The sequence below is a fragment of the Rhipicephalus sanguineus genome, chromosome 6 (genome assembly GCF_013339695.2).
Source record: "Rhipicephalus sanguineus isolate Rsan-2018 chromosome 6, BIME_Rsan_1.4, whole genome shotgun sequence".
Taxonomy (NCBI): domain Eukaryota; kingdom Metazoa; phylum Arthropoda; class Arachnida; order Ixodida; family Ixodidae; genus Rhipicephalus; species Rhipicephalus sanguineus.
The window spans coordinates 40,684,682-40,708,489 of NC_051181.1; the positions used below are offsets into that span (position 1 = coordinate 40,684,682).

General features: G+C 48.1%; 15 non-coding genes across 15 annotated transcripts; all 15 read left to right on the forward strand.

Annotated features, from left to right (window-relative positions):
- The first annotated feature begins 1,992 nt into the window (after window positions 1-1,992).
- Trnat-agu (transfer RNA threonine (anticodon AGU)) lies at window positions 1,993-2,066 on the forward strand. The gene has a single exon. It is a non-coding gene; the product is annotated as a tRNA-Thr (tRNA).
- Window positions 2,067-9,542: 7,476 nt separating this feature from the next.
- Window positions 9,543-9,616, forward strand: Trnat-agu (transfer RNA threonine (anticodon AGU)). The gene has a single exon. It is a non-coding gene; the product is annotated as a tRNA-Thr (tRNA).
- An 86-nt stretch (window positions 9,617-9,702) lies between these two features.
- On the forward strand, window positions 9,703-9,776 carry Trnat-agu (transfer RNA threonine (anticodon AGU)). Its single transcript has one exon. It is a non-coding gene; the product is annotated as a tRNA-Thr (tRNA).
- Window positions 9,777-9,864: 88 nt separating this feature from the next.
- Window positions 9,865-9,938, forward strand: Trnat-ugu (transfer RNA threonine (anticodon UGU)). The gene has a single exon. It is a non-coding gene; the product is annotated as a tRNA-Thr (tRNA).
- Window positions 9,939-10,024: 86 nt separating this feature from the next.
- Window positions 10,025-10,098, forward strand: Trnat-ugu (transfer RNA threonine (anticodon UGU)). Its single transcript has one exon. It is a non-coding gene; the product is annotated as a tRNA-Thr (tRNA).
- An 86-nt stretch (window positions 10,099-10,184) lies between these two features.
- Window positions 10,185-10,258, forward strand: Trnat-agu (transfer RNA threonine (anticodon AGU)). The gene has a single exon. It is a non-coding gene; the product is annotated as a tRNA-Thr (tRNA).
- An 87-nt stretch (window positions 10,259-10,345) lies between these two features.
- Trnat-agu (transfer RNA threonine (anticodon AGU)) lies at window positions 10,346-10,419 on the forward strand. The gene has a single exon. It is a non-coding gene; the product is annotated as a tRNA-Thr (tRNA).
- Window positions 10,420-10,510: 91 nt separating this feature from the next.
- On the forward strand, window positions 10,511-10,584 carry Trnat-agu (transfer RNA threonine (anticodon AGU)). The gene has a single exon. It is a non-coding gene; the product is annotated as a tRNA-Thr (tRNA).
- Window positions 10,585-10,673: 89 nt separating this feature from the next.
- Window positions 10,674-10,747, forward strand: Trnat-ugu (transfer RNA threonine (anticodon UGU)). Its single transcript has one exon. It is a non-coding gene; the product is annotated as a tRNA-Thr (tRNA).
- An 86-nt stretch (window positions 10,748-10,833) lies between these two features.
- Window positions 10,834-10,907, forward strand: Trnat-ugu (transfer RNA threonine (anticodon UGU)). The gene has a single exon. It is a non-coding gene; the product is annotated as a tRNA-Thr (tRNA).
- An 86-nt stretch (window positions 10,908-10,993) lies between these two features.
- Window positions 10,994-11,067, forward strand: Trnat-agu (transfer RNA threonine (anticodon AGU)). Its single transcript has one exon. It is a non-coding gene; the product is annotated as a tRNA-Thr (tRNA).
- Window positions 11,068-11,153: 86 nt separating this feature from the next.
- On the forward strand, window positions 11,154-11,227 carry Trnat-agu (transfer RNA threonine (anticodon AGU)). The gene has a single exon. It is a non-coding gene; the product is annotated as a tRNA-Thr (tRNA).
- A 5,113-nt stretch (window positions 11,228-16,340) lies between these two features.
- Trnat-agu (transfer RNA threonine (anticodon AGU)) lies at window positions 16,341-16,414 on the forward strand. Its single transcript has one exon. It is a non-coding gene; the product is annotated as a tRNA-Thr (tRNA).
- Window positions 16,415-16,505: 91 nt separating this feature from the next.
- Window positions 16,506-16,579, forward strand: Trnat-agu (transfer RNA threonine (anticodon AGU)). Its single transcript has one exon. It is a non-coding gene; the product is annotated as a tRNA-Thr (tRNA).
- A 4,901-nt stretch (window positions 16,580-21,480) lies between these two features.
- On the forward strand, window positions 21,481-21,554 carry Trnat-agu (transfer RNA threonine (anticodon AGU)). The gene has a single exon. It is a non-coding gene; the product is annotated as a tRNA-Thr (tRNA).
- The last annotated feature ends 2,254 nt before the right edge of the window (window positions 21,555-23,808 follow it).

Below are 23,808 nucleotides of genomic sequence, written 5' to 3' on the forward strand. Positions count from 1 at the left end.
CAGCAAGAACACCAATACCGTAGAATGTAAATCATGCCGTTCATGACATGCTTGTCATGATTTTCATGTTATGACCTGTCATTTATGTTCGTCATACCATCATGTTATGCCAAACCAATTTTGGTATATATCCCAGTAACGAAACGGTTAGGAGAGCACAAAGTCGAGCACAGTGGGGCAATGAAGAAAGTTTATACGCATTTATTCACTCCTTCTCCGGCCTTTCTGACGGTAACCTGATCACATTTACTAACGAAAGTTGTGTCCGTAGCTAAGAAGCTTTGAACGTACGCTTTCCTTGCTCGTACTATATATATTATACTACTAAACACAATTTTTTTTTTACGTGCAACACATGGAACTTGGAATTCCCTCCCTGGTAGCATTCGCTCCTTACCACTAAATATTTTATAGTTGCAATTGAGGAGTACCTGAGATGTTAATTACTTCCTTGGATTATTGTTCTCTTGTGTGTGCTTGCTTTAGCATTTGTAGTATTTCTTGCATTTTTGTATTCTCTGGCATTATATAACGTCCTATTCCTGCTATAGCCCCAAATGGGGCTGCGGTACGTGTAAATAAATAAATAAATTAAATAATTAATTATCAATTAAATTTTGCTTTTTAAATGCTGAAAAATACCAGCACTTCCTTCTTAGATGTTTTTGTTTCTTTCGAATCAAGTGAACATGCTTGATGAGAGTATACCCCCAGGTCTGAGAAAGGCATCCTGTGTTAGGAAATGTCTCTCGTTTTTTTCGCGCTGGGTACATACTATGAACTCAGAATTTGCATTAGGCAGTAGAGGGTTTGAGAAATTGGGTACCCAAGGTCCGTTGGGTACGCTGCTCTTGCGTTCGGACGATCAGCAGAGTTTGAGAATTGGGTCAAACGCAGGCGAAGCTAAAATTACGCGACACGCGGCCATACTGCGTTGTGGCGCTGGCGACACAAGACGCCTTGGGAACCCTACACTAGTTTTCGATTTTTGGGCCTTTGGTCAACGCAAGCGCTAGAGCCCAAGAGTGCCTTGGGTTATGCGCATCCCCCAAGCTCATTTGGGCCCAGTTCTCAAACTCTCTAATATCGTAATCATCCGTGAATTCTTTCGCCCTGCTTCAAGTAATTCAAGTTGAGTATGAACAAAACCAGTTTGAAAGAAGCTTATGTGCATTTGTCATGACCGCGCATTTGTGAATGCAATCTGCACGCCTTTGAATTCAGAGGTTTCCGCAAAGTGAGAACCAATGGAAGAAAAGAAAAGAAACCATCAGTGGTTCCTATTTGTCTGGCGCATGAAATGCCATGGTCATCTGAGCGTTAACGTCATGAACCACACTGGCAACGTTTCCCCGAACAGAACGGTATGCGGATTGTTTTCGTCATATACAGAAGTCCTCCTGTGCCGATTTTGGTATATAACAAATAAAGAGATGACCACGAAAGCGCCAATACTTAGGCGGCTAGATAGATAGATAGATAGATAGATAGATAGATAGATAGATAGATAGATAGATAGATAGATAGATAGATAGATAGATAGATAGATAGATAGATAGATAGATAGATAGATAGATAGATAGATAGATAGAAAGATAGATAGATAGTAGATAGATAGATAGATAGATAGATAGATAGATAGATAGATAGATAGATAGATAGATAAACAGTCAAAGTGCTTATGGTTTGCTAAGAAATGCTTCGCACTTAAAGAGGTGGGCCTAAGCCGTATTTCTGGCAGCCAACACCGGGTTATTTTGTCCCCATTGCACAGAAGCCGTAGCATCGGTGGCAGCAATAATACTTTCAGTTTCGTGCATTTGCTTCGCATGCCAGCCACTTATTCCGGTCGCCAAGCAGTCTTCCCGTTTGTACGTGACCGCAATTATTCGCTTCACAACATACCTCGACCGGTAACGGAGGAGTTGCAATGTGTGAATCACAGCATTCTGCTCGCGACCGATACCAACGCTGAAAAGGCCTCCCTTCGTCGGCGCCGTGGCTTAGTTGGTTAAAGCGCCTGTCTAGTAAACAGGAGATCGTGAGTTCGAATCTCACCGGTGCCTCGACACATTTCTTTTAGATTTTTTTTTCTAAATGGCTCGCAGCATTTTACTCCAATGGATGCCTCTGCTGTAAAGTGATCTTTCTGGCTGCGCCGACGCTTCCAGACTTGGCAGTAATGAATACCAGAAATTCAACTGCTATGAATAGTTCAATGTCGCAACCAGTTCTATTTGACGGCTAGAGTTTTGACCATTTCACGACGTAGGTTGACAAGATGTGCCTGCCGAATGCAATTTACATCCACTACAAGCCTATAACTATTGTCTTCGTTCAAGCTTTTTTTCTTCTTTGACGGCTGGAACGGCGCTGTGGTGGCGGCGTACACTTTGCGCTTGCTATTTTGTCGTCGTGTGTGGTGGTCTCGCTGGCTTTGGTTGCCGCCTGACGTTTTTGCTCACCTTCCCCCTTATGTTATTTTCCTACAAGAATCTCACCTCTATTACCCTTCGGCTCCCCTTGCGATGGCAACGTGTAGTGCTCAGTATGACGCCCGTTTCAAGAGGCGTGCTATTTTGTTGGCTGAAGAAACCGGCAATTCAGTTGCTGTCCAAAGCCTCGACGTGAATGAGTCGGCCATCCGGGAATGACGGTTATAGCAAGATAGACAGATTTATTACGCGCGAGCCCGACCGGAAACACTTCCCTATTTCTGGCTATAGTGTACTAGAATATATTTGGCCAAGGCCACCCCTTCGAATTGTAGGAGCATGTTGCTGATGTTGCTACTGAACAGCGCAACACTTCATCTTCTTTTTCTTGACGCGAACTAAAGTCACCTCTCGCGTTAAAATTGCGGTCCCGTTTCAATCGAGTAAATAGGGTACTTTTAAATAGTAATAGTAATGTAATGTCATTACTTTCGGCCAGCTATAATTTGTAATGTATTCTTTACGTTTCCGAAAATTTCAAAAGAGTAATTGCTAATGTAATTAATTACATTTTAGGAGTCGTTTTGCCATGTCTGGTAACCTCATTGCACATCCAGCTTGCGAACGTTTCGTACGCGGGACCGCTTGGTTCTCCGATGTGTTTATAGGCCCGTGATATCACACACCGTATCCATATTTCGAAATATCAGCATAATGTTGCTTCCAGTATGCGGTGACTGGGTAGGGGAGGAAAGGCACACAACTAGTTGCTTCACTCATTGGACACGTGAAAATGTATACACCACGCAAACCGATAACGTCGCCGAAGGTGATAGTCTCAGAACATGGCATGCTTCGCATAACATCGACTCCCACGGTACGTGGGATCTGCCGAACTTTTTTTTTCCGCCAAGGGTACGTACTAGCTGATAATATTGCTTTTCTTTCCTTTTTGGCCGACATGACTCATCGCTGTCAAAACCACATTAATGCATGGTGACCAGAGGGCCGGCCCTATGCACGTCAAAAAGCTAGCGAAACACGTTGGATAAACTTTGCGAGCTCCCATTAATTATTTTAGGGGCATATTAGATGAAGCACGTGTTGGTAGTTACGGTGAAAAAATCCGAAACAACAAACACAGTCCCGGGTCCTAAGGACGTGGCACTGAAGCAGCGCCCCTGTTCTATTAAGATAGCAAATAGCAATTACATGGATACAACAGGCGCATTTTTGCCGTCCCCTTCACACACTTAAAGTTTAAAAGGTGATAACATCGCCCCGGGAATCGTATGTTCTATAAAGGCCCGACCACAGGTACGCGTTGCAGCGTGTCAGCACGTGACGCGGCGCCGGCTACGCGAAGTTGCGCGCCGTCTCTCTCCATAGGGAGAGGGCGCGGCACCGCGTCAGAAGGTCACGTGCTGACAAGCTGCAACGCGTACGTCTCGCCAGGCCTTAAGCGAGCAAAAGCGTGAGAGGGCAGCCAACGATCGCACCTCAACCGGAGAGAAAAGGCGCCGGCCGCGTTTCGTCGCAGGAATAGCCCACCAGGGGCCCGGAGGAGGAACTCGATAGATATCGATAGCTTCTGCAGCAACTCATTAACATGAGTTGGCGTTAAAAAAATCGTTGGGTGTGTCCAGATAAGATCGAACACGAGGTCCCGGTCACCATACCCGATTTTGATGAAATTTGCTGTCGGTCTAGGCATTACACCCAGAACAATAGTTTCGCAGTTAGTTTTGCGAAAAAAAAATTGTTCGCCCGAAAAAAAATATATACAAATTCTGGCCGCAATTAGCACTTTTCCGTCAATTTCGCGATTTCTGAATTTTGAGCGCACCGGAGGGAAAAAACGGTGCACTTCTTCGTCACAATATTTATTCCTCTTAAAGAACAAGTGAAATACAATGTTATGAGTCTACTATTTTTTTTTGTTTGTCGAAGTCACTTTCGAAGAAAAATATCTCAAACTTAGCAAATCGCACGAAATACCTGTATTTAAGGAATTTATTGCTGCAAGCATGTTAAAGTGAGGATAATAAAAATCGGTACATATTAACTTTGATACATTCGCTCTCTTTTGAGATAGTTTGCGAGGTTTTATCGCACTCCGTTTCACTCGATAATTCGGCTGAAACGTAAGTGATTTACGAAAAACGCCGAACTTTGAAAATAATTTTCTGGAAAAGGCCATTTTTAATTTTTTTTAAATCCCTCTGATTGAAGTCAAGGACGTCGTCTACCATTCTGCAGGAAAAAAACGTTGCATTATTTTGGTTGCTAACAAGTTATAGTGCGTCAAATGTGATCATGCCAGCCTAGCGGCCGCGTCGTTCGTTATGTGCTGAAACTCGGATATAATTTGTTCGAAATACTTGTACGTGGCATAATCACAAATCAGAAGCTCCACACCAACAAATGCGCAGCCAGGTGTCATGGTTCAGCAAGCTTTGTCTTGCGATCAGCCGCTTGACAAACCCGCAGCAGCGGCCGCTCGATGCTGCGGGCACTCACATTACATGAGTGCCGCTTCGACTGCGGATGAGCGCTGCTTGCGCGCCAAACTACGCTCAGAGGACAAACGAGAGAATGGATGCATCACTGTGAAGGTTAACGGCTGTTAAGTGCCAGCAAATGTCATAATGTGCAACGAAAACTCTGCCGGCAATTTCCCAGTGAGCGCCTTCTATACACCACGCATGTATTTTTTTTCCCTGCTGTTATCCCCGAAGCCGCAAAATATCGTGATAAACGCTCGACTTGCGTCGAATATTCTATCTGCGGACGCACAACAATACAGTATTGTAAAAGCGGTTCTTTAATGAAGCAAATGACTTGGACACATTTCTTTTCACAGCCGGCTGACACAAGTGTTCTGGCACGAGGATAAGAACAACTGCAGTTTGAGTTGCTCGACCATCGGAAGCACGTATGACAGCTTTCTTTAGATGTCAATGGCTTTCTTTTGTGTCATATGTTGCCTCATAGAATGAACCTAATTATATTTAGGCCCTCCGAAGAGAGAAAGCAACACATGAGCGCACTACTGGAGGCGCTCACTGGGAAATCGCCGGCAGAGTTTTCGTTGCATATTATGACATTTGTTGGCACTTAACAGGCCTTTAACTTTCAGCACTGATCCCTTCCTCTGCTTGTTCGTCCTCTGAGCGTACTTTGGCGCGCATGCGGCGCTCATCCGCAGTCGAAGCGGCACTCATGTAATGTGAGTGCCCGCAGCATCGAGCGGCCGCGGCTGCTTGTTTGTCAAGCGGCTGATAGCAAGACAAAGCTTGCTGAACCATGACACCTGGCTGCGCATTTGTTGGTGTGGAGCTGCTGATTTGTGATTATGTCACGTACAAGTATTTTTAACAACTTATATCCGAGTTTCAGCACATAACGAACGACGCGGCCGCTAGGCAGGCATGGTCACATTTGACGCACTATAACTTGTTAGCAACCAAAATAATGCAACGTTTTTTTTTTTCTGCAGAATGGTGGACAACCTCCGTGACTTCAATCAGAGGGATTTAAAAAAAATTAAAAGCGGCCTTTTTGAGAAAATCATTTTCAAACTTCGGCGTTTTTGGTAAATCACTTACGTTTCAGCCCAATTATCGAGTAAAACGGAGCGCGATAAAACCACGCAAATTAATCTAAAAAAGAGCGAAGGTATCAAAGTTCATATATACCAATTTTTATTACCCTCACTTTAACATACTTTGAGTAATAAATTCCTGAAATACAGGTATTTTGTGCCATTTGCCAAGTTTGTGATTTTTTTTCTTCAAAAGTGCTTCGACAAGCAAGAGAAATAACAGACTCATAAGATTGTATTTCACTTTTTCTTTAAGGGGAATAAATATTGCGACAAAGAAGTGCACTGTTTTTTCGCTAGGTGCACTCAAAATTCAGAAATCGCGAAATTGGCGAAAAGGTGTTTTTTGAGGTCAAAATGTGTATATTTTTTTTTTTCAGGCGAACAAAATCTTTTTTCGCCAAACTAACTGCGAAACCATTGTTCTGGGTGTAATGCCAAGGCCTACAGTAAATTTCATCAAAATCAGGAATGGTGACCGGGGCCTTGTGTTCGATCTTATCTGGACACACCCCGTTGTGCCTTAAATTACGACGGCCTAGGACAATCTCAGATCAACAACTGCTATTAAATTATCAACTAAATATAAATGCCATTGCATTTTGATGAAGACCTTGCACAATACTAAAAGAAACGCGTGAATGTTTAAACGCAAGAACAGTAATTTGGAAAGAATGTACGAAGCACTACACTTTGGGCAAACATTCCTACATATTGCTTTCCACGGCTTCGCGTAATTCAATCTGCCTTTCCGTGCACAAGGGGTTCTTACGGTAAGATCTGGGAAGCAGTTGCTATGTATGTGTAAAGCATTTCTAAAACTTCGTGAGAAAACTATCGAGTTAGGGTGAATTAATTCAAACGAATAATGAGGAAACGCAAGATTAAAAAAAAACCCAACTAACTCCGTCGAGGCGGATTCGAACCAGCGCCTTATGGCTATCCGCAAGTGTCACAACCAGACAGTCCACCACTCTACCAACTGAGCTATCGCCGGAACGTAGTAAGGAAGGAGGCAAGCTTCACATCAAGTATTCCCCACGCCGCGTGACTTCAATCACTCATTTCTGGTCAGCGCCCACTGCGGAACTGGTTCAGCCGCACTACGTGAAGCTGGCGCACACGTACCTGTGTTTAAACGGCGTTCTTCTCGTAGACCATACAATATACTGGTGGATACGACAAAAAGGACCCATTTCTACTTTAAAAAGTAAATAATATCTGCGGTTTAACGTCCCAAAACCATGATGTGATTATGAAAGACGCCGTAGTGGAGGGCTCCGGAAATTGCGACCACCTGGGGTTCTTTAACGTGCACCTAAATCTAAGTACACGAGCCTCAAACATTTTCGCGTCCATCAAAAATGCAGACGCCGTGGCCGGGATTAGAAACCGCGACCTCCGGATCAGCAGTCGAGCGCCATAACCACTACACCACCGTGGCGGGGCTACTGAAAAAATTACACCATTTCCCACTAAATGGAACCATGTGTGGATGCGAAGCAGCGGGGAGGTGGTTCGCTTGAGCGGGAGATGGTGTAATTTTTTTTTAGGAGCTGGCTCGCCAGGTTCTTAAGCTGGGGCGAAGTCCCGCTCCGTAAGCTGCATCCATCCATTCAAAGCGTCGTGCAACGCGACGATGAACGCTACGCGCGTCATGTCTTCCCGCTAGCCGGACCGTTAAGTCTCACAGGGTGAGCGGAGAACGCGGTCGACAGGCGCGCGAGAGGGGGGGCGAAGAAGCGTAGGAGAGGAGAGAGAGGGGACGCGCATGCGCTGGCGCTCATCGCAGCGTTGCGCAGGAGAGAATGAGGCGCGCGAGATGGGGGAGCTTAGGAGAGGAGAAGAAGGGGAGGAGGATGCGCATGCGTAGTAAGTGTGGTCACGCCGCACATCGGATTGAACTCCGCCATAAGCTGCTTCGCATCTAAAAAAAGTGACAAGTATAAAATAACGTATACAAGATTGCGATAGCAGTTGCGTGCTAAAACTGACATCTAAAAAATAAAACCAGTCCTGATTGGTTGTCTGTCTTTTTTTTTTTTTTTGGCCTCCCGAGACCCGAAGACCATCCATGCGCATGATTGCTCTTCAAGAGGTTCTCATAATCAAATGTGACACTACGAGCGTAAAAAACATCAATTTATTGTGTAACTATAAGACTTCGATGCTAATGCAAGACCTCCACGCATGAGAAGAAAGTAGCCGTCTCCTAAGATTTCTTGCGATACAAGTTTCGCTTATTAGCCCAAACACAGAGTTGGGGTCATAAATAACCTCATAGGCTCGCTCGTTGAAGTTGTAGTGTAGTTTTTCATGACGGCTTTCGGTACTAAAAAAAATACTTTTTACGAGGGTTTCTTGTCGTCTGTGAATGTAAAAGTAGCGTGGAACAAAGTGATGGCAATATTTGCACAAGCTGACTAACGCACTTCATCCACTTCAATTTGTATCCGAATGCATGAAACATTCTGTCTTTTCCGATTAATATATACAAAGTGCTTCCGAGAAAACCTGAAAAAGAACTAAAAAGATTGTACCCAGTTGCGTATTGTGGGACTGTAGAATCTACATGAATCAGCCTCTATGGGATATCACTCTTGGAATATTAATCTTGGAAACAGCTTTTGCGAGAAACATATTATTTTGGATCTACCCCAAGGAGGAAAAGATGCGCTGAAGACATTTCTGGGAGGCGACACAAGTTTACGTTGTCACCGTAGCAAAAAAATTACACCATCTCCCGCTAAAGGGGACCATGAGGCGATGCGAAGCCGGAGCACTTGCACGATCGCGTTCCGTTGGCGTTCGTGGGGCATGCTACCGACCTCGCGTCGTGGAACGCGAAGAAGGACGCTACGCGCGTCGTATCTTCCATCTAGCCTGGCCGTTCTCACAGGGCGAGCGGGGAACGCTGTCGACAGGCGGGCGAGAGGGGGGCAGCGTGGGAAAGGAGAGAGAAGCGGAGGGGACGCGCATGCGCTCGAGCTCATCGCGGCGTTGCGCAGGAGAGAATTTCGGCATGTCTAGCCCGCGTTTCAGAGGAACAGTGGAAAGGGGGAGGGGAGAGGGGGAGGGGGAGAGGGAAAGTGGAGAGGGGGAGGGGGAAAGTGGAGAGGGAAGGGGAGAGGGAAAGTGGAGAGAAAAGGGGAGAGGGGAAGGGGAGAGGGAAAGTGGAGAGGGTATGCGCATGCGCAGTAAGGGTGGTCACGCCGCACACCACCACCACCACCACCACCACCACCACCGGATTGAGCTCCGCCTTAAGATACTTCGCATCTAAAAAGCTGTAGCATCGATGGTTGCACCAAGGCTCACTTGTCCTTGCAAATATTCGCTTCGTGTGCCACCTGCGTATACTGGTGGCCAAGCTCGCTTCCCGTTCATACGTGACTGCAATTATTCGCCTCTCAATGTAGATCAAGTAGTGGAGGTTTCGCAATGAACGAACCCCTGGAGTCTGCCCGCGAATGATATGAACGACGAAAAGGGCCCTGTTCGTCGGCGCCGTGGCTTAGTTGGTTAAAGCGCCTGTCTAGTAAACAGGAGATCGTGAGTTCGAATCTCACCGGTGCCTTGCGACATCCTCTTTGCTCTTTTTTTTATGTCGCTCACAGCACATTACTCCGGAAAATGTTACCTTTGAAAAGGAGTACTTCAGCCGGCGCCGTGGCTTAGTTGGTTAAAGCGCCTGTATAGTAAACAGGAGATCGTGAGTTCGAATCTCACCGGTGCCTTGCGACATCCTCCTTGCTCTTTTTTTTTTTTGCCGCTCACAGCACATTACTCAGAGTAATGTTACCTTTGAAAAGGAGTACTTCAGCCGGCGCCGTGGCTTAGTTGGTTAAAGCGCCTGTCTTGTAAACAGGAGATCGTGAGTTCGAATCTCACCGGTGCCTTGCGACATCCTCCTTGCTCTTTTTTTTATGTCGCTCACAGCACATTACTCCGGAAAATGTTACCTTTGAAAAGGAGTACTTCAGCCGGCGCCGTGGCTTAGTTGGTTAAAGCGCCTGTCTTGTAAACAGGAGATCGTGAGTTCGAATCTCACCGGTGTCTTGCGACATCTGGCTTGCTCTTTTTTTTATGTCGCTCACAGCACATTACTCCGAGTGATGTTACATGTGAAAAGGAGTACTTCAGCCGGCGCCGTGGCTTAGTTGGTTAAAGCGCCTGTCTAGTAAACAGGAGATCGTGAGTTCGAATCTCACCGGTGCCTTGCGACATCCTCCTTGCTCTTTTTTTTTATGTCGCTCACAGCACATTACTCCGAGTGATGTTACCTTTGAAAAGGAGTACTTCAGCCGGCGCCGTGGCTTAGTTGGTTAAAGCGCCTGTCTAGTAAACAGGAGATCGTGAGTTCGAATCTCACCGGTGCCTTGCGACATCCTCCTTGCTCTGTTTTTTTTTTTTTGCCGCTCACAGCACATTACTCCGAGTGATGTTGCCTTTGAAAAGGAGTACTTCAGCCGGCGCCGTGGCTTAGTTGGTTAAAGCGCCTGTCTAGTAAACAGGAGATCGTGAGTTCGAATCTCACCGGTGCCTTGCGACATCCTCCTTGCTCTTTTTTTTTTTTTGCCGCTCACAGCACATTACTCCGAGTAATGTTACCTTTGAAAAGGAGTACTTCAGCCGGCGCCGTGGCTTAGTTGGTTAAAGCGCCTGTCTTGTAAACAGGAGATCGTGAGTTCGAATCTCACCGGTGCCTTGCGACATCCTCCTTGCTCCTTTTTTTATGTCGCTCACAGCACATTACTCCGGAAAATGTTACCTTTGAAAAGGAGTACTTCAGCCGGCGCCGTGGCTTAGTTGGTTAAAGCGCCTGTCTTGTAAACAGGAGATCGTGAGTTCGAATCTCACCGGTGTCTTGCGACATCTGGCTTGCTCTTTTTTTTTTATGTCGCTCACAGCACAATTCCGAGTGATGTTACATGTGAAAAGGAGTACTTCAGTCGGCGCCGTGGCTTAGTTGGTTAAAGCGCCTGTCTAGTAAACAGGAGATCGTGAGTTCGAATCTCACCGGTGCCTTGCGACATCTGGCTTGCTCTATTTCTTATGTCGCTCACAGCACATTACTCCGAGTGATGTTACATTTGAAAAGGAGTACTTCAGTCGGCGCCGTGGCTTAGTTGGCTAAAGCGCCTGTTTAGTAAACAGGAGATCGTGAGTTCGAATCTCACCGGTGTCTTGCGACATCTGGCTTGCTCTTTTTTTTATGTCGCTCACAGCACATTACTCCGAGTGATGTTACATGTGAAAAGGAGTACTTCAGCCGGCGCCGTGGCTTAGTTGGCATTCCACTTCCGGTTTTCGAGCGAAACGGTCGCGGGATGTTTGGCTCCGACGGAGCGGGTTCAGCGGCCCGAGTGGGCCGCGGTAACAGGGTTTTTGTTCCTAGTTCTGAGGATTATCAGGTGATTCTGCCCAATCTGCCTTCCGGACGCATCGTTACGAACACAGTTTTTATGCATGGCGACCCAAGAGCCCGGCCCTACCGCGTCGAAGATTACCGGGACACTCTGGCCAAGCTTGGTGCGCTCGCCGACGTTTTGGCGTTGGGGGCGTATCAAATGAACCACGTGTGGGCCGTGACAATGACGAGTGCTGACGCTGCTCGGAAATTGCTCTCCGCCGTCGACGTGAAGGTAAAGGATCGCCCATGTTTGCTCATCGACCCAAATAACCGCGAGGTTCGCTTGAAGCTACATTGGTTGTTGCACGGCGTGACCGATGAAGACGTGCGTGTGGCCTTGACTCCCTACGGGAAAGTATTGGAGGTGACGCGGGAGAAGTGGAGAGCGCAAGGCGTCACTGAAAAGGGCTCGACGACACGGTCTGTGGGGTTGAAGTTGCACTCCGACGTCAAGGTCGATGACATTCCGCACCAGCTCAAGATTGCCGGAGAGTTGACTCTTGTTGTTGTTCCGGGCCGTGCTCCGTTGTGCCTACGGTGCAAGAGTACTGGGCACATACGTCGAGACTGCCGAGTACCACGCTGCAATCGTTGTCGCCGCTTCGGCCACGAAGACGCGGATTGCGCAAGGACGTACGCCAGCGTTACCGGACCAGCCCAGGCAAACGACGTACTGGAGCACCTCATGGACGAGGCAGACTCAGAGGAAACAGCAGGAGTGAGCCCAAACTCGGCTGTCCAAGATGGGTCTTCAAGCTCACAAGAAGAGGGCCTGCGTGAAGCACCACGTAAGCCCGAAGCCGGGCTTCCACACGAAGGTGTAGAAGGAAGGAGTGAAAAGTTTGATGCTAGCAGCACCGGCGACACCTTTTCCAGCGGAACCGCTGAGACCTCCTCCGAGCCAGAACCGATGACTGTGATGGACAGCGACAGTGCCAGCACGACGGGCAAGCGTGCCCACGACGCAGGGAAAAACGAGAAGGGGCCCAGTGCGGCCGCGACGGACGAGCCACCCGCCAAAACGACTCCCGCGCGGCGAGCTCTCCTTCGGCCACGGCCGAACATTCCAACGGAGCGCAAGACGGCGGAAACGCCGCCTTTGCCACCGTGAGGACTGTACTGGGGCAAGGCGTTCAGGAAGGAAGTGCAGCTGTGAGGTAAGCGCCATGCCCCTGGGTTCTTCACAGCCTTAAAATGATGCAAATAGAAAATTCAATCCGTGTGGCCACTCTAAATGTGCGTGGCCTTGCCTCAAGGAGAAAGCAATGTCAACTGTACCGACTAGTAAGCGACCTCGATCTTGACATTCTGGCAGTGCAGGAGACTAAAGTCGATGGCGACGAGGAAGCTGGGGGCATGGTGCGCCAATTCTTGTCGCGGTACTCTGCTATAGTTAGCCATGCCGTAGGAACTTCTTCCGGCTGTGTTCTCTTCGTCCGACAGAGTATGGGTGCTAAAATAGAAGCCGTAACGTCATGTCCGTCTGGTCGGCTCATTGTGTGTGATCTCTTGCTTTCGTCTTTGGAATGGCGTGTAATTTGTTTGTACGCACCGACTGTTGCCGATGAAAGACGCGTATTTTTTGAACAGCTAAAACAGTATACCCAGTGTAACCGGCTCCTTATCATTATTGGCGACTTCAACTGCGTTCTTTCAGCCAATGACAAAACTAGTGCTCGACAGTACAAGGATGCAAGTACCGTTGTACTAAGCGATATAATAAGTGACCATGGCTTGGAGGATGTGGCCGAATGTCTCGGTGGTGGGAGGACTAAGCAGTACACCCACTTTCAGGCAGCCAGCCACGCCCGACTAGATAAGGCGTACGTGAGCCTTGATTTGGTGCTATTTTGCAAGGAATACCGTGTTAGCGCCGTTTCATTTAGTGATCACTGCTTGGTGAGCTTTCTAGTAGCTAGCACGAAAGAAAGGAAAAGGGGCTTCGAGTGGCAACTATGGAAATTAAATTCGAACCTGCTGAGCGATGAAAAGTTTATGGCAGAAGTAATGACGGAAGTTGAAGAAATGAAAGTGGTGGGTAAGAAGACGCTCAGAGAAAAATGGGAGAACTTCAAGCAGGCGGTTAAAATGAAGGCTTTGGAGCGCTCGAGTGCTATAAGCAGAGAAAAAGGAGCAGAAGAAAAGCAGATGCGCAGAAACCTGGAAAAATTGATCAGTGAAGAATGTAGGATGCCCGGCATGTTTATTGACGATATTCGAGCATTGAAACGCAAAATAGAACAGTTCGATATCGAAAGATACCGTGGTGCTATGGTGCGGGCAAGGGCCCAGAGACTGATAATGGGAGAAGCACCGTCAAAAAGGGCGTTGGGCTCAGAAAAGTGGCACGCGCGACGTAATCAGATAACAGAAATTGAACACGATGGTAAAGTCAGCGATGCAGCAGACGATATTGAGCGCGCTTTCTTTGAGCACTTCAATGGCTTATTCGCCGCCTGCTCAGTCGACGTCGACCGTTTTAAAAAAGAGTTTTTAACGCTGATGCCAAAGCTAGACAACAATACGAAAGAAATATTGGAGGAACCCATTTCAGAAGAGGAAGTAAAAAGTGCTATTGAAAGTATGCATCCGGGGAAATCCCCTGGCCCCGATGGTCTGACTTCCGCCTTTTATAAATGTTTCAATTTAGCAATATCACCAGTCCTAACCGACGTATACAATGAGGCATTCGAGCTGAAAGTGTTACCCCCGTCCTTTTCTTTTTCCCACACTGTTCTTATACCGAAATCGGAAGACCCCGTTGCCCTGCGCAGAGTAACTTCTTACCGCCCAATCTGCCTCACTAATGGAGATTATAAGATATTTATGAAAATCCTAGCTAAGAGGTTGCAAACAGTCATTACGGAGCTCGTGGGGCCGCACCAGACGTGCGGCATTAAAGGCCGAACTATCTTCACTAATATACACGCAGCACGGAGTATCCTCGAATGCTGCGACGCTATTGGAGCACGAGTGGCAATGCTCCAAATCGACCTGGAGAAGGCTTTCGACAGGGTGCCTCATGAAATTCTTCTGTGCATTTTAGAACATGTGAATTTAGGTAAAATAATTAGAGAGGGGGTTGCCATGGCGTACCAAGACTGCTCAACGCGGCTAATCGTTAACAAGGCGGTGGGGGAGCGCATCCCTGTCAAGCGTTCGGTCCGTCAAGGTTGCCCTCTCTCACCACTATTGTTCTGTTTGTACATAGAGTCTTTTTGTTTGAATGTCATAGAGAATGACTGTGTTCGCGGGTTTAAGCTGCATGAGGTTGAAGTCCGGCTGTTGGCTTATGCGGACGATATTGCCATTTTTTGCGCTGATTCAGACAGCATAACACAAGCTGTCAAATGTGTTAAAAGCTTCTGTGCTGCGAGCGGCAGCGCGGTAAACTGGGGCAAATGCCTGGGCTTTTGGCACGGTGACTGGCCAGAAACCCCAGACAGTTTTGCCAGCATGAGTTTTGTTACGACACCGGTGAAATACTTGGGTGCCCCCCTCGAGTGCTACAAAGACAGCGATTCGCACTGGAGGAGCGAAGTGGATAAACTGCGGGACAGAGTAAATAAGTGGAATGGCTGGAATTGGTCTATGTTTTCTAAAGCCACAATTTGCAACATCTTCTTAATGAGTAAAATTTGGTATACCCTACAAGTCTTACATTGTTCAAGGGTAAACATCCAAAGATTTCACCGTGTGTTCGCAGTGTTCGTGTGGGCTTCGTCTTGGGAAAGATCAAGTCGAACCAATTTATTTCTTCGAGTGCGAAATGGAGGACTGGGCTTGTCGCATTTGTTTTTAAGACAGGTAGTCAGTCGGTTTTATTTCTTTCGGGACGTTAGCAACCCATTCCTGCGAACTGTCTGTCAACTGCGCCTGGGGCAACACTTGCCTAACATGGTTGTCTCCACCGGCAGCATGCCCGGTGGTGTTTATGGTTTTCTTCGCGAAGTTGTGCTTTCCTGTAGGCTTTTGTCAGCGCGGTTTTCACTTGAGTACTTGAGTGAAGTCAAGCGTAAAAAACTGTACAAGACCTATGTGATGTGTTTCTACCAGTGCCTTTATATCGGTCCCTTTACAATGTAGGCCATGGGCACACTGTACTAAAGCGCGTCAAGGCGATGCTAATACCGCCAGGTGTTAAGAATTTCTTTTTTAAATTACACACCGGTACGCTGACTGTCAAATCATGGATGGCTGAAAAGGGGTTTTATGTTCCTTGGGGCACGCATTGCATAATATGCAGAAAGGAGGAGACAATTGAGCATGTGTTCCTGGACTGTTGGGATGCTGTCTTTCTTTGGGATGTGCTCCAGCGCACAATCAAAAAAGAGTTTCCCCTTGATGCACATGGGATTCGCTATTTGCCAATACAAAGTGACGACGGTACCCCATTCGACATGATAATGCTTATGGCTCTTCATAGCATCTGGAAATCCAGAATGGCATTCAGCCACGTTGATGTAGATGCACGATCGCCTAAACAGTACTTCAAAGAAAGCATAAGGAATTTTGTGGAGGAACAAAAGTTGCAGGAACTTACTCCAGAGTGGTTGCCACGCGTCGAATTATTATCGACGATGAAAACATTTTAACGCATGTGCGGCCACAACATTTGAGCGGTCGTTTTTTAACAATGTTCTTGATTGTTTTGTGTAAATATCTGTAAATATGTATATTGTTTATGTGGGCCAAAGACAGGCAATAAAGAAGAAAAAAAAAAAAAAAAAAGCCGTGGCTTAGTTGGTTAAAGCGCCTGTCTAGTAAACAGGAGATCGTGAGTTCGAATCTCACCGGTGCCTTGCGACATCCTCCTTGCTCTTTTTTTTATGTCGCTCACAGCACATTACTCCGAGTAATGTTACCTTTGAAAAGGAGTACTTCAGCCGGCGCCGTGGCTTAGTTGGTTAAAGCGCCTGTCTAGTAAACAGGAGATCGTGAGTTCGAATCTCACCGGTGCCTTGCGACATCCTCCTTGCTCTGTTTTTTTTTTTTTGCCGCTCACAGCACATTACTCCGAGTGATGTTGCCTTTGAAAAGGAGTACTTCAGCCGGCGCCGTGGCTTAGTTGGTTAAAGCGCCTGTCTAGTAAACAGGAGATCGTGAGTTCGAATCTCACCGGTGCCTTGCGACATCCTCCTTGCTCTTTTTTTTTCTTTGCCGCTCACAGCACATTACTCCGAGTGATGTTGCCTTTGAAAAGGAGTACTTCAGCCGGCGCCGTGGCTCATTCTGCTTCCGGCAGCCGAGCTGATCGGATCGCAGTGTCATGGGCTCCGGCGGAGCGGCGATAGCGGCCACTATGGGCCGCGGAAACAGGAATGCGGATGACAAGGAATACCAGTTTATTTTGCCTCAGCTGCCAAAAGGAAAACTTATTAATAACACCTTGTTTTTACACGGAGATGTCAGGGCCAGGCCTTACAAGGTTGAAGATTTTAGGGATGCGCTGACGCCGACGGGCCTGCTGCCCGATGTGGTGAGCCTCGGCGCGTATCAGATAAACCACTTGTGGGCGGTGACCTTCAACGACGGTGCTCCCATGAAACGCCTACTTGCCTTGAAGGAGCTCCAGGTGAAGGGGAGGCGTTGCGTCGTCGTCGACCCGCAGGACCAGCAGGTGAAGCTTAGGCTGCACTGGCTGCTGCACGGGGTGAGCGACGAAGATGTACGGGCTTCACTGGCAGCATTTGGAAAGGTGGTGGAAGTGAGCCGTGAGCGGTGGCGGGTCCCGGGCATGGCAGACAAGTGCTCAACCACAAGGACAGTCTTACTGAAGTTGAAGAGTGGTCTCATGGTTGAGGACCTTCCACACCAGATCCGCGTGGACGGGGAGCTGGCCCTGGTTGTTGTGCCTGGGCGGCCGATGCAGTGCTTGCGCTGCCAAGGCACAGGGCATGTCCGTCGTGAGTGCAAGGTGCCACGTTGCTCCCGCTGTAGACGCTTCGGGCACGTCGAAGCCGACTGTGTTAGGACGTATGCCTCTGCAACAGGACCAGCGAAGAGCGAGGTGGTTGCCGAGCTCGTCATGGACGCGGCCGAGACGGAGGAGGCCGCTGAAGGTGCCGGCAGCACAGTGGTCCTGGCGACAGCCGGGGGGTCGGCCTCGACAGACACACACAAGTTGTCGGAGATTCCTCAGCATTCAACCTCACCTGTCATCACCCCGTCAGTAGCTGAACCGGTGCCGGTCGAGCAGGAAGCGGTGCCAGTCGAAGCGGACGAGGCAGCAGAGTTCCAAGTAGAGACGTCCGGAAGCGGGGACGACATGAGTGTCACCACGGCCACACTAAAGCGTGCGCGCGACGAGACCGAGGAAATGGACAAGACGTCGTCTACAACCAGCGAGGAGCCGCCTGCAAAGACTCCTCAAGGGAGGCGGTTCACGCTGAGACCCGAACCGAAAATCTCAACTGACAAGAGACCGGCGGACAAGACAAAGCAAAAGAATGCCGGCAAGCAGGATGGTCCTGGAGGCGGCTAGCCGTAGGCTAGACGTGAAAGGTAAGCGCCATGCTCCGGGCCTACTCCTTATAGCGTAGAAGTCACAATCGCACCTTTCCATCACTCAGCATAGCAACGCTGAACGTGAGAGGGTTGGCGGCTAGGCGTAGGCAAAGTCAGCTCCTACGGTTGGTCACCGACCAAGATATCGACGTCCTAGCCGTCCAGGAAACTAAGGTTGACGGGGAGGAGGAGACCGGGAGCATGGTGCGTCGTTTCACTGACAGATACTATGCAGTCGTGAGCCATGCGTTAGGGACGTCCGCGGGATGTGTTCTTTTTGTAAAAAAACTGCAAGGCCTTCTTGTTCAAAGTGTATATTCATGTCAGTCAGGAAGAGTTGTGTATTGTGATTTTGTGTTTTGTGAAATTGAATTCCGAGTAATTGGCATATACGCGCCGAATGGTGTGGAAGAGCGTACCCTTTTTTTTTCAAATCTTTTTCAGTGGACGAATTGTGATAAGCGGGTTGTGTTGTTAGGGGACTTCAATTGTGTTTTAAGTGCACAGGATAGAGTTAACAATATGGGCATTCGCGACAAAAGTGGTGACGTGTTGTATAAGTTAATTAGCGAGAATGACCTGGACGATGTGTACGAATGTGTTGAAGCGGACCGCGAAGTGATGTACACGAGATTTCAAGGCACTAGCCATGCGCGGTTAGACCGCATGTACTTATCGCTAGACATTATACCATTGTGTCGCGGTTACACGGTTGTGCCAGTGTCTTTCTCGGATGATTGCTTGGTTTTATGGCGCTTAGGTATGAGGAAACAGAGTAAGGCTTTTAACTGGGATTTATGGAAACTGAACGCACTGTTATTAAAAGATGAACCATTTTTAGAAGCAGTGCACGAGACCATTAATGAAGTGCTTATGGAAAAAACGGAAACTGTAGCAGAGAAAGGGGAGTATTTAAAGCAAAAGGTGAAAATGAAAGCGATAGACAGATCGAGCACGCTAAAATTCGAAGCGCAAAAAAAAGAAAGAAGTCTGAAGAAAACACTGCAGCAGCTGATAGCCCTAGAAAGTCGGGAGCCTGGGACTTGTAAAGACGAGGTGCGCAGTGTTAAGGAAAAATTAGAACTGCATGACAGAGAGCGTTATCAAGGCGCTTGGGTTCGCGCTCGAGCAAATGATCTTGCCGCGGGTGAGACGCCCACTTGGTCTCGAAAAAGCGCAAGGACGCCGAAACCATATCGATAAGGTCTATTGCAACGGGACTCTCGCGAGCGACAACGAAACCGTCGAACGGGCCTTTTTTGCGTATTATCAGTCACTATTTGCAGTTCGAAAAGCGAATGTACAGGGTTTTAAAGAAGAGTTCCTTAAGCGCATGCCGCGGCTTAGTGACGACACAAGAAAGCTTTTAGAAGGCAAAATAACGGAAGGCGAAGTGGAACGCGCGATTGGTCATCTGAACCCCGGAAAGTCACCGGGACCCGATGGATTAACCGCTGCGTGGTATAAGACTTTTAGAACAGAACTGTCCCCGGGGTTAGCTGAGCTGTTCAATGAGGCGTACGAACGGAAAACTTTGCCGCCCTCCTTTAGCAAAGCGCATACGATATTAATTCCTAAAACGGACGAAGGGGAAAAACTTAAACTGGTGACATGGTATAGGCCCATATCGCTGACCAATGTTGATTACAAGATTTTTATGAAGGTTCTGGCAGCGCGACTTCAAGGTGTCATTAAAGAAATTGTTGGAGAGCACCAAACTTGTGGAATCAAAGGCAGAACTATTAGCTCAAACATTCACAAGATGCGGTGTGTGCTAGAGTGTTGTGACGAGGAGTTACTTGGCGTTGCTGTGCTCCAGATAGACCTGGAGAAAGCTTTTGATTGTGTTGCGCATGATATTTTGTTTGTCATCTTAGATCATATTAATGTTGGTTCCATCATCTAGGAGGGAGTGACGTTGGCGTACCAGAACTGCACAACACGTTTAATTGTTAATGAGTCTTTGGGGGCCCCCATTCACGTAATGCGTTCTGTGCGTCAAGGCTGCCCCCTCAGTCCACTTCTGTTTTGTATTTACATCGAAGCGATGTGCTTAGCGATAACTGAAAACAAAAAAAATACGTGGCTTCAGCTTGGCGGCAGTGGAAGTTAAGCTGCTGGCATATGCAGATGACATTGCGGCGTGTTGTACGAACAAAGAAAGTGTAGAGGAAACGATAAGTGTTGTGAAACATTTTTGTAGCGTCACAGGGAGCCGCGTAAACTGGGGGAAATCTCTTGGGCTTTGGCATGGAAGGTGGCCTTCAAAGCCGGACCATTTTGCGAATGTGCACTGGACGGAAACACCGACGAGGTACCTCGGTGTTCCCCTTGAATGTTATAACGGCAGCGAGGAGTATTGGTCGCGTCCAACAAAAGAGACGAAGGAAAAAGCAGACAGGTGGAAAGGCATGAACCTGTCTGTTTTTGCTAGGGCTACTGTGTGCAACATGTTTTTTATCACTAAACTGTGGTACGTAATGCAGGTGCTACATTGTTCAAGGATCAACGTGCAAAGGCTGCACAGAGTGTTCGCAGTTTTTATATGGGGCTCTGAATGGGAAAGGTGCAGACGGACCAATTTGTTCAGGCGCGTGAAGGACAGGGGTCTCGGTTTGGCGCACCTATTTGTGAGACAATTAGTAAATAGATTTTTGTTTTTCCGTGACGTCAGGGATCCGTTTTTGCGTACGGTATGCCAGCTCAGGTTAGGCAGTGCCTGCAGAACTTGTTGTCACTACGGATAGCCGGCCCGTGACGTTGGTAGACAGTGTACGTTTTTTATCTGTTAGCTTTTCGTTGGATTATCTAGGAAGTGTTAGAAGAAAAGAATTGTACATAGATGTATGTGATATGGTTTTGCCAGTACCATTGTACAGGGCCATATACAGTGGAAGACCGGGACAAAATGTACTGAAGCGGGTGAGAAACATGCAGGTACCTACAGGGGTGAAAACATTTTTCTTTAAGTTAAACACAGGAACACTATCAGTAAGGACTTTCACAGAGGAACGGGGCTTTTTTACACCATGGGGGTCACACTGCTTGATATGTAAGAAACCAGAAACAATAGACCATGTTTTTTTGCATTGTTGGGAAGGGGTACATTTTTGGGACATTTTGCAGAGGACAATAAAGAAAGATTTTCCACTGGATCCACACAGGATAAGGTATCTCGCAGTAACGAATGATGAGGGGGTCCCATTTGATGTAGTGATGTTGACCGGTCTCCACTGTATATGGCGTGCGCGAATGGCCGGATACCACTTCGACCCGGATGCAAAGCCAGCAGTAATTTATTTCAGGCAAAGCATGTCTGCATTCATTGAGTGTAACAAAATACAGGAGATCGAGCCAGAATGGTTGTCAAGGTTTGAACCTCTGGCCACCGTTAAGTATTTTTAAGAGGACAACATCAGTCCAAATGGGACTGATGGCAATGCTTGTTCTTTTTTTATTGTATTATGTGTGTGCAATGATTGCTCTGTACAATGTCCAAGCCAGGCAATAAAAAAAAATTTGGCGCCGTGGCTTAGTTGGTTAAAGCGCCTGTCTAGTAAACAGGAGATCGTGAGTTCGAATCTCACCGGTGTCTTGCGACATCTGGCTTGCTCTTTTTTTATGTCGCTCACAGCACATTACTCCGAGTGATGTTACATTTGAAAAGGAGTACCTCAGTCGGCGCCGTGGCTTAGTTCGTCCAAAGCGTCGCGAAAATGCTCGACGCGGTATCGCCGCGTTCGTAAATCCGCATGAAGGAAGATGGTATCGTTGAGGACCTGACTTACTGGAAGTTGAGGCAATATAACTTGTTAGTCCTGGTCGGCTGAAGCAATAGACCAGTTACCGCGACCCGCGTGGGCCGCTCGGTGCGCTTCCCGACGTTATCGCTGTGGGGTCGTATCATATGAATCACGTTTCGGCTGTGACATTCAATAACGCGGGAGCAATGAAGAAAATGTTGGAAGGAGGCGACATTCAAGTCAAGCACCGCCAATGCATTGTCGTGAACCCGAACGACCAAGGAATACGTATGAAGCTGCACTGGCTTCTTTACGGGGTCAACGAGGCAGACATTTGTGCCGCCTTGGCGCCATACGGAAATGTTACTGAAATAACGAGGGAAAGGTGGCGCGTACGCGGCATCACAGACCGAGCGTCAACGACCCGACTTGTGGTCTTAAAACTGAAGGCTGGCATCACCGTCGACGACATTCCTCACCAGCTACGTGTGGGGACTGAACTCGCGCTTGCTGTTGCGCTGAACCGCCCACCGTCATACTTCCATTGCAACAGCACCGGGCACATTCGACGTGACTGCCGTGTACCCCGTTGTTTGCAGTGCAAGCGCTTCGGCCACACTGACGAGGAATGCGTAATGACCTACAACAGCATCACGAGTAAATCGAAACGGCACCGAGGCAGAGCTTATCATGTATGAAGCTGACGCAGAGGAAGCCGCTAGGAATGAGCACAACCAGGCAGGCCCGAAAAAGACAACTTCGGAAGTCGCCCGGACAGATGCATGGAAGGATGGAAGGACAGCACGTCACGAATAAGCCAAGACCCTTCCAAAGGCGAAACGCAGAAGACAGCAACAGCCACTATAGACGAGGAAGCACTAATTCCGAAACCGCCAGCGGAAGAGCGCGCGATGGAAGTGACTGCCGCTTCTGCCAACAGACCGTTCGAAGCAGCCGGCGACGAAACCCGCAAGGTTTCAGCAGGAAACGGAGACGAACCGCCCCCCAAGGCGGTCACTACCAGACGTTTGCGCTTTCTAGCTAAGCCAACCATCCCTCATGATCGAAACAATGAGGGTGCGAAGCCCTCGTAACAGCGAGGGTGGTTTCTACTTGCTTCAGTGTAGCCTCGAATGGGCACTTCGCGACGTCTACCATGGCATCATGTTACGTGCGTATGCAGCGACAGCGGAATCTCTGGAAACTGCTGAATAAACCAAATCATGGCCATAGCAGCACCGTATCGACCATGCCCGGAACGATTCTCCCAAGGTAAGCTCCATGCGGTCCGCCTGATCAAACTTTACCATGCCTTTGAACCTTAAGAAGCCCCTTCGTGTGGGTACTTGAAATGTTCGCGGCTTCGCAAGCAGGCGACGCCAATACCATGTAAGCAAAAGTGTCCAAGAAAATTATTTAGATATCGTTGTCCTGCAAGAAACGAAGGTGGAGGGCCAGGAGCAGACGGACAGCACAGTGCAGCCATTTAGATCGTTCTTCAACGTATGTGTTTGTCATGTTGGCACTTCATGAGGCTGTGCGTTGTTCATTCGAAACGGTATAGGTATCGTGGAAGAACAAGTCACTGTATGTTCAGCTGGTCGTTTTGTCGTACTTGATTTTTCTTTCTCTTGTAGCGACGCGTTCCGACTCAGTAATGGGTCGTCCTCTCGAGCGCCATCCAGTGGGTCGTTCTCTTCTCTGAGAGCACGCCCCTCGTGCAGAGGGTCACCCCGCTTTGACTGTCGCTGCCGTGCGCCGTCGCTGAGTGCCCGTTAATAAACGTCTTGACAATTTGGTGGAGAGTGCTGTGCCCTTTAAACAGCTACGGTCCGCATTCGCCAACGTTACTTTTGGCGAGGGATGTACCGCTACGTGGAGAAGTTTGTTCGCTCCTGCATCGATTGTCAGCGCCGCAAAACTTCAACGCACCTGTCGCCGGCAGGTCTGCAACCTCTACCTTGCCCTGACCGACCGTTTGGGCGCGTTGGCATCGATTTATATGGGCCACTTCCCTTCACGTCCGCTGGTAACCGCTGGGCCATCGTCGCTGTAGACCACCTCACGCGATACGCTGAAGCTGCTGCCCTCCCTGCGGCCACAGCG